The sequence below is a fragment of the Saccopteryx leptura genome, chromosome 2, assembly GCF_036850995.1.
Source record: "Saccopteryx leptura isolate mSacLep1 chromosome 2, mSacLep1_pri_phased_curated, whole genome shotgun sequence".
NCBI classification, from domain to species: Eukaryota; Metazoa; Chordata; class Mammalia; order Chiroptera; family Emballonuridae; genus Saccopteryx; species Saccopteryx leptura.
Window position 1 is genome coordinate 284566482 of NC_089504.1, and position 7761 is coordinate 284574242.

Consider the following 7761-nt stretch of genomic DNA (forward strand, 5'->3'; position numbering starts at 1 on the left):
GATACGCACCAAGGACATTTTACTCAAGCCAGGTTTCGGACAGCAGGGCAACGTGCTCTTGCCTGCTCCAACAGCCCTTCTTAAAGGACAATGGCTTCAATGGACTTGGCCCTGGACTGTACAGGCCCCCCATCTGAGATGGGTGGCCTTGTTGGCACCATGGGGAAAGGGGTTAGAGGTGGACCTCCAGTTAACTCCTTGGGCAACCAGCACCTGGCCACCTAAGGTAGAAGTGTATTATCCCTTGAGTGCTCAAGGGGACAGCATTTTGAAGGGCACCTTTGTAATTTCTTTATGGCCAATAATGAGTTCCCCTATTTTACTACACATAGAACCAGCAGATGCTGGTGTATTGGCCAATAAGGTTTGGTATGCCCGCTCAGGGCGGCCTCTGGTGCCAGCTACGGTGCTGTCTGCAGACAAAACTCTGGCCTGTATTCTGCCAGAGGGAAAAGATTTGCCTCTTTTGGTGCCACTGACAGCTCTCTCATTTTGCCCATAGTTTTTGATCTGTTAATCCTATTGCTGTAGTTGGTACTATTTCTGTTTATGCAATGTATCCTACTCCTTGCACAGTGACCATCATGGAAGATGCCTGTGGTTTAGATTGTAAAGCGAGCAAAAGGGGTGGAATGTTGGTCAAATGAGTTTGTAAATATGATATATATGTTTGCTCGCTTGTGACTTATATTGGGTGTGGGGGACAGGCTATAGGTGGGCCAGGTCGTTGTAGCCTGAGGTTTGGTTTTGGGACTAGGCTTTTCCCCACACCCTTGACTGATTGTATGATCTGGGTGGTGCACTCTCATGGGGAATCCAGTTATGCCTTGGATAAGTGACTTTGTATCAGAGCCTTCCTTGTTTGTATATTGGATTGAGAGATTTTGGTTTTCTACACTGTAAAGTGGGACAGACCAGGAGCTTGGACACACAGTTCCTGCTATCACAATTGCAGGGGCTTCCCTGATCCATTGCCCTTCATGGGAAGAGCTGGTTTTCTGCTTTTCCCTTGTCTTCTTTTGTGGTTTGCCTGTCTTGGTGAGACACCAATAAATAGGATGGCCCCCCATCCTCTGACTCTGCCATTTCTTTATCGTCTGCCCGAATCCAATGGGAACCTGCATGTGAATGGCCACGATGGTGGCTCCTGGCCTTACATACTGGAAGTAATAAATGAAATGATACTGTTAGGTAAAATGGCTACTCAGCCACCATCTTTGTTAGGCACAATGCAGGCCTGAAGGAGGAAGAAGAACTTGCCTACTCAGTAATCCAGCTCAGACCTCCCTTGTAACTGGATGCTGATAAGGGACAATTGAAATAGAGTGCAGACAATTTTGAAGAACTATGGTGCCATTCCCAACCACAAACAGAAGATATTATCTTGCAGCTGCCTTTGCCCAAGGCCCTTTGACGAACCCATATAATCCCTGTCCCAGCCCTCCCACGGGGCTGACATCCTTTGTTTGTCTCAGCCTGCCTGCACTCAGATGTTTTTAAAATAAATTTTCCTTTTGGAACACACTATCATCTTGTTTTCGTTCAGCGCACAGTTTCTGCCTTTCAGGTACACCTCTTTTGAAAACTTTTTGGAAGTTTCAACTAAAGTTAAACATGCATGCTTAATGTTGACTACCCTATAACTCAGCAATTCCATTCTTAAGCATACAAGAATAATGAGAGCATACATCCACGAAAATGACTTGCAAAAAATAGAAAGCTTTCGACCTGGCCAGTTGGCTCAGCGGTAGAGCGTCAGCCCAGCATGTGGAAGTGCCAGGTTCAATTCCAGGTCAGGACACACAGGAGAAGCACCCATCTGCTTCTCCACCCTTCCCCCTCTCCTTTCTCTCTATCTCTCTCTTCCCCTCTGACAAACAAGGCTCCATTGGAGCAAAGTTGGCCTGGGTGCTGAGGATAGCTCCATGGCCTCCCCCTCAGGCTTTAGAATGGCTCCAGTTGCAACAGAGCAACGCCCCAGATGGGCAGAGCATCACCCCCTAGTGGGCATGCCAGGTGGATCCTGGTCGGGCACATGCAGGAGTCTGTCTCTCTGCCTCCCCGCTTCTCACTTCAGAAAAAAAAAAAATAGAAAGCTTTCTTCATTAATACCAAAAAGTGGATATAACCCAAATGTTCATAATAGAAGAATAAATAACAAATTGTATATTCATGCATGAACAAAAAAGGGGGATTCTATGGAAAGTACCCTCGCAGGGTGATCTGATCATAAATTCCTAATTGGGCAGGTCATGATGGGTAGTTACATCTCAGGCATGTAACTTCTTTAGTAAAAGTTTTATTTTTGCCTTAAGCAAGCCTTGTCCATTGTTTCTATGCATCAAGGTTAACACACCTTTTTAATTCCTCTTTTCAGACTTCTCCTTGTAATATGTGACCATAATTTCAGACCTCCTCCTTCTAAAACAGGAGAGAAAAACTATACTTTTGGGGATCATTTCTATAGTTTGTTACTAAAACAGGAGAGAATGTAATCTTAACTAGCCCATAATCCAATTCTTGCCTTGCTTCTCCTATCTTCACATAATTTTACTTATAGTCCTTCCTTAATTTCAAATGCATAAAAAAATTGCAAAACTGTTATTCTCTGAAATATTTAAGATCTTGCTTCCAGTATATGTTACCAGTTTGGCTCAAATAAACTCTTACAAAAATTCCTTATGAGTTTGGACATTTTTTACGTTGACACATACAATAAAGAAGAGCAAACTACTGACATATGCAAATACTTGGATAAATCTTAAAACTATTAGGTTGTGTAATGATTCCAAGATATAGAGTACATACTCTATAATGAAGGTCAAGAACAAACTAACTACCAGATGTTAACTAACCTTTCGTAGTGATGATATCACAATATCGGCAAATATTAAATCATTATGTTGTATACCTGAAACTAATATAATGTTATATGGCATTATCATCCCTCAATACTCAAGAAACAAAAAAACAAAACTAATTTATGGTGATATAAATAAAAATAGCACTTACTTCTGGAGGTGGGTATTGGCTGGGAAGCCTCCGTGTGACATCTCTGCTTCGCATCTTCATGCCAGTCATTTTACTTTCAAACCATACTCAGAATCCTCTACTTCTCATGATCTCCGCTGTCCCCACTCTAGTCCAGGTCTCAATTGTCTCTGATGAACATGCCAGAAGAAAGACTTTACTTGAGGAGTGTATGGGAGAGCATGAGTAACTGAGTTAAGTTTGTATATTACTTTGAATGTTTTTATAGCCCAAAGAAGAAATTCACTCACTTGAAAATCAGTGGTTGGTCTAAACAGAAAAAATTTGAGTGAAGGCTTAACATTTTACAAGTAGTTTAAAGACAATATAAAGTATATTTGCTAAATTCAAAAGTAATTAATTATAAAACACATAATAGAACTATAAATAACATTTTAAAAGTAATTCTTGTATATTGTAAAATTGTAAGACTGATTTAGTAGAAAGAGATTAATATTCACTTTGTAAAAGTGTTCACCAGTTTTCCTGTAACTAGGAAGTACACTCATATAATCCAATTCACAAATGTTGGTCAAATAAGTATATAAATATGATGTATATGTTTGCTTGCTTATAGTTTGCATTGAGTGTGGGAGACAGGCTGTAAGCTGGCAAAGTCCTTATAGCCGAAGGCTTAGTTTTAAGACTAAGCCTTTCCTACCCTTTTAATACTAAGACCTTTTCAACATCCTTCTAATACTAAGATCTTCTCAAAACTAAGCTTTTCCCCACATCCTTGACTGGGGCATGATGGGGGCTGGTGCACTCTTATGAGGAATCCCATTTATGCCTCAGGTAAGTGGCTTTGTATCAGAGACTTCCTTATTTGTATATTGCCTTAAAGGCTTTAATTTTCTACACTGTAAAATAAAGCAGATCAGGGGTTCTTTCTCTCAGTTCTTTCTCTCAGCATTGGAGAGGCCTCCCTGATCCCTTGCCCTCCATGGGAAAAGCAGGTTTTCTGCTTTTCCCTTGGCTTTTCTTGTAGCTTGCCTGTCTTGGTGAGACACCAATAAACAGAATGGCCCATCATCCTCTGACCCCGCCATTTCTTTACCGTTTGCCTGAATTCAATGAAAACCTGCATGTGAATGGCCACAATGGCAGCCCCTGGCCATATAGCAAATAACACATTTTTTTTGTAATAGAGACAGAGAGAGAGACAGTTAGGGACAGAGAGACAGGAAGCAAGAGAGATGAGAAGCATCAATTCTTAGTTGTGGCACCTTAGTTGTTCATTGATTGCTTTTTCATATGTGCCTTGAAGGGAGGCTACAGCAGACTGAGTGACCCCTTGCTCAAACCAGCAACCTTGGCTCAAGCTGGTGAGCCTTGCTCAAACTGGATGACCCCGCGCTCAAGTTGGCGATCTTGGGGTTTCAAACCTGTTCCCTCTGTATCCCAGTTCGATGCTTTACCCACTGTGCCACCACTTGATCAGGCCACAAATAACACATTTGTAAGTTAAACTTCCAATATGTAAAATAGTTGTGTTAAAACACTCTCTTCAGAATTTTATATTAAAAAGAAACTATTGTAGTATAGGTTCACATTTATAATTGAAAGCTTTTATGAAATATATCAATCTTTTAAAAGTTACAAGTTCACTATATCTATGAGTTTGTTTTTGTTTGTTCATTTATTTTATTTTTTAGATTCCACATATAAGTGAAATCATATGATATGTGTCTTTGTCTGACTTATTTCACTGAGCAAAATACCCTCTAGGTCCATCCATGTTTCCACAAATGGTAAAAGTTCATTCTTTCTTATGACCTGAGTAATATTCCATTGTATTGTATATATGTACCACATCTATTTTATCCACTCATCTATTGATGGGCACTTAGGTTGCTTCCATAGCTTGGCTATTATAAATACTGCTGCAGTGAACATTGGGGTGTATATATCTTTTCAAATTATGTTTTGGATTTCTTTGAATAAATACTCAGAAGTAGAATTGATAGGTCATATGGTAGCTCTATTTTTAATTTTTTGAGAAACCTCCATACTGTTTTCCATAGTGGTTGCACCAATTTGCAACCCCATCAACAGTGCATGAGGGTTTCCTTTTCTTTACATTCTCACCAACAGTTGTTGTTTGTTGACTTATTGATGACAGCCATTCTGACAGGTGTGAAGTAATATCTCATTGTGATTTTGATTTGCATTTCTCTGATGATTAGTGACTTAGAGCATCTTTTAATGTATCTATTGGAAATATGTATTCAGGTCCTCTGCCCATTTTTTAATAAGACTGATAATTTCAGGTGAAGGGTTTAAGAAATACAAACTGGTAGGTACAAAATAGTCATGGGATATAAAGTACAGCAAAGGGAATATAGTCAATATTATAATAACTATGTACAGTACTGGGTGGGTACTAGATTTATTGGGAGATTGCTTCATAAGTTATTCAATTTCATAAACATGATGCTGTACACCTGAAACTAATATAATATTGAATGTCAACTGTAATTGAAAAATTTTTTTAAAATGTAAAAGTCCAAGAGTAGCCAAGACTCGGCAAAAAGAAAGCTATAGGTACAAGAATATTAGTATTAAACAACATCAGCATTTATTGGGGTTGGCTAAACTGCTGTAAAAAACGAAATAAAAAATTTAATAGTACAAACAAAATAGCAGTTTACTTATCTCTCATGTAACAGACCAAGATGAGTAGATCCAGATGAGAAGATCCAGTCATTTAGTCCAGCCTGATAGTAGACTTACCACTTTAGTGTGTGACTTCCAAAGGTCCCGCTGGTTATCAATAGTCCAGGCTACCAGAAAAGAAAGAGTAGAACTCTAGGCCAAGCCATTACCTTTAAACAGGTTAAGTAGAACTTGCCTATGTCACTTCTTCTTACATTCCTCGGTGAGAACTTAGTCATACGGGCATACATTGCTGCAAGAGGAACTGGGAAATGCAGTTTCTACCCTTTTATGCTGTATGAGGAGGAGCACAGATTGTAATGAACAACTAGCAGTATCTGCAACCCCTCTATTCATGAAAATCCTGTGTTTTTCCTTCTCCTGATATGCTCATCCCACCCATCCAGTTACTTTACTCAGCTCAAGTTCTGGGATCTCTGGGCAACTTGCAATTATCTACCTCAGATTCAGATGTGGCTCCTTGTGGTCCAACAACTCAGTAACAGAAAAGAAGCCACTTACTTTCTCTAACAACAGATAAACAATGGTCTATTAGGATGACTGTATAAAATGTTCTTGTCTTTAAGGGTCTCTGGCCCTTCCACTACCATAAATCTTGGGAGGGATAGAATGAGAAGCTAATTTTTCTGAAATCTCAATGAAGACACATTTAAGTATCTGGGGGGAAAAACATCTTGCTTTTTCTTTCTAGGAGGAGAAGTAATATTAGATAGAAAGAAAGATATTTAGTGACTAAAGGCATTCTACAGGTATTTGGTGGTAATCTGTGAAGATACTAGCTAAATAAAGGATTTTTAGAGCAAAGAGAAAAGAGAATCCAGAGCAAAAGTAAATGCCAGCCTTTTTAAAATAAGAACTTTTATTAGGTCATCTTGAAGTGACTATTGAAAGATTTTAATGAATAATAACCACATCTAAAAGACAGAACCACATCAAAAAGCAAAAACTTTTATTTTTAATTATTGAGAAAATATATAAAACTCCATCCTTGAGCCTTTTCCGTTCACTCTCCATTAGACTATGTTGATGTCATGTGTTCCCACGTAAGTGTGAGCAAGAATCCTCCTGATGGAGCCAAATGATTCCCCCAACCAAAGATCTATTTTTAAACCTATTTTTAAAGTGGCTGAAATAAGGCACACTATAGCTCAGATAAAAGCAGTGCAACTAGACTGTTATAAAGGCAGAAGTTAGGCAATAATAAAAGAGTTGAGAAATGGAAGGACCTGTGACTAAATTAGAACTAAAAATATCCTCCTAAAGGGGCAGTATGCCCAGCGATCTAAAGCCCAGGCTTAAAGCTAGGCACCTGGCTTGTGTCCCTGCCTTTCGACCTTCTTGCCAAATGGAGGCGATGATAGTGTTTGCCTCAGAAGGTTGCAGAGAAAATTAAGTGTTCATTCTCACTAAGTCTTTGAACCACACAATGTAAGCTCTTAAGAAACCACAACTATTCACCCCATGGTGGGGCCAGTAAGTCAAAACCCAGGGCTGGCATTATTGGCATCCAATCATCTTGAACAAAGTTGACTCTGGGAGAGGTAGAAGATAAACAAAGATGGATGGCACCAGCCACACACAGCACATCTCTCCAACAACCTCTGTCAAAATAGATTCCTCGGTTGGGCGGGCCCTGATTGTGGCTCAGTGAACAAAATCCTCTATCATATTGGCCTTTTGTGCATGATTTTATATTTGATATTTCACATTGACATTTTAAGGGTGGACATTTTTTGGTTTTAATTCCACATGTAATTGCGTGAGAGAAAACACCTTTAAAAAGCATCTTTACTTTACTGAAATTATCAGTCTATGTTTTGGTCTTCTTCACTAAACTATGAGCTCCTCTAAGTAGGAACGGCAGGCAATCCATTCCTCACTGTGGGCCAGCACCCAGCTCAGTGCATGGGTATTTTAAAGTTGGTTTGCATCAGTAGCATAAAACTACAGGGCCAATCTGTGGGGAGGGGTTTGGGACGGGGGTGGGCCCAACGAGGGACCGGGACCTGTTTTAACAGATCTCCTGAAAGGTTTGGGTTCTTCACTTAAGCTGTT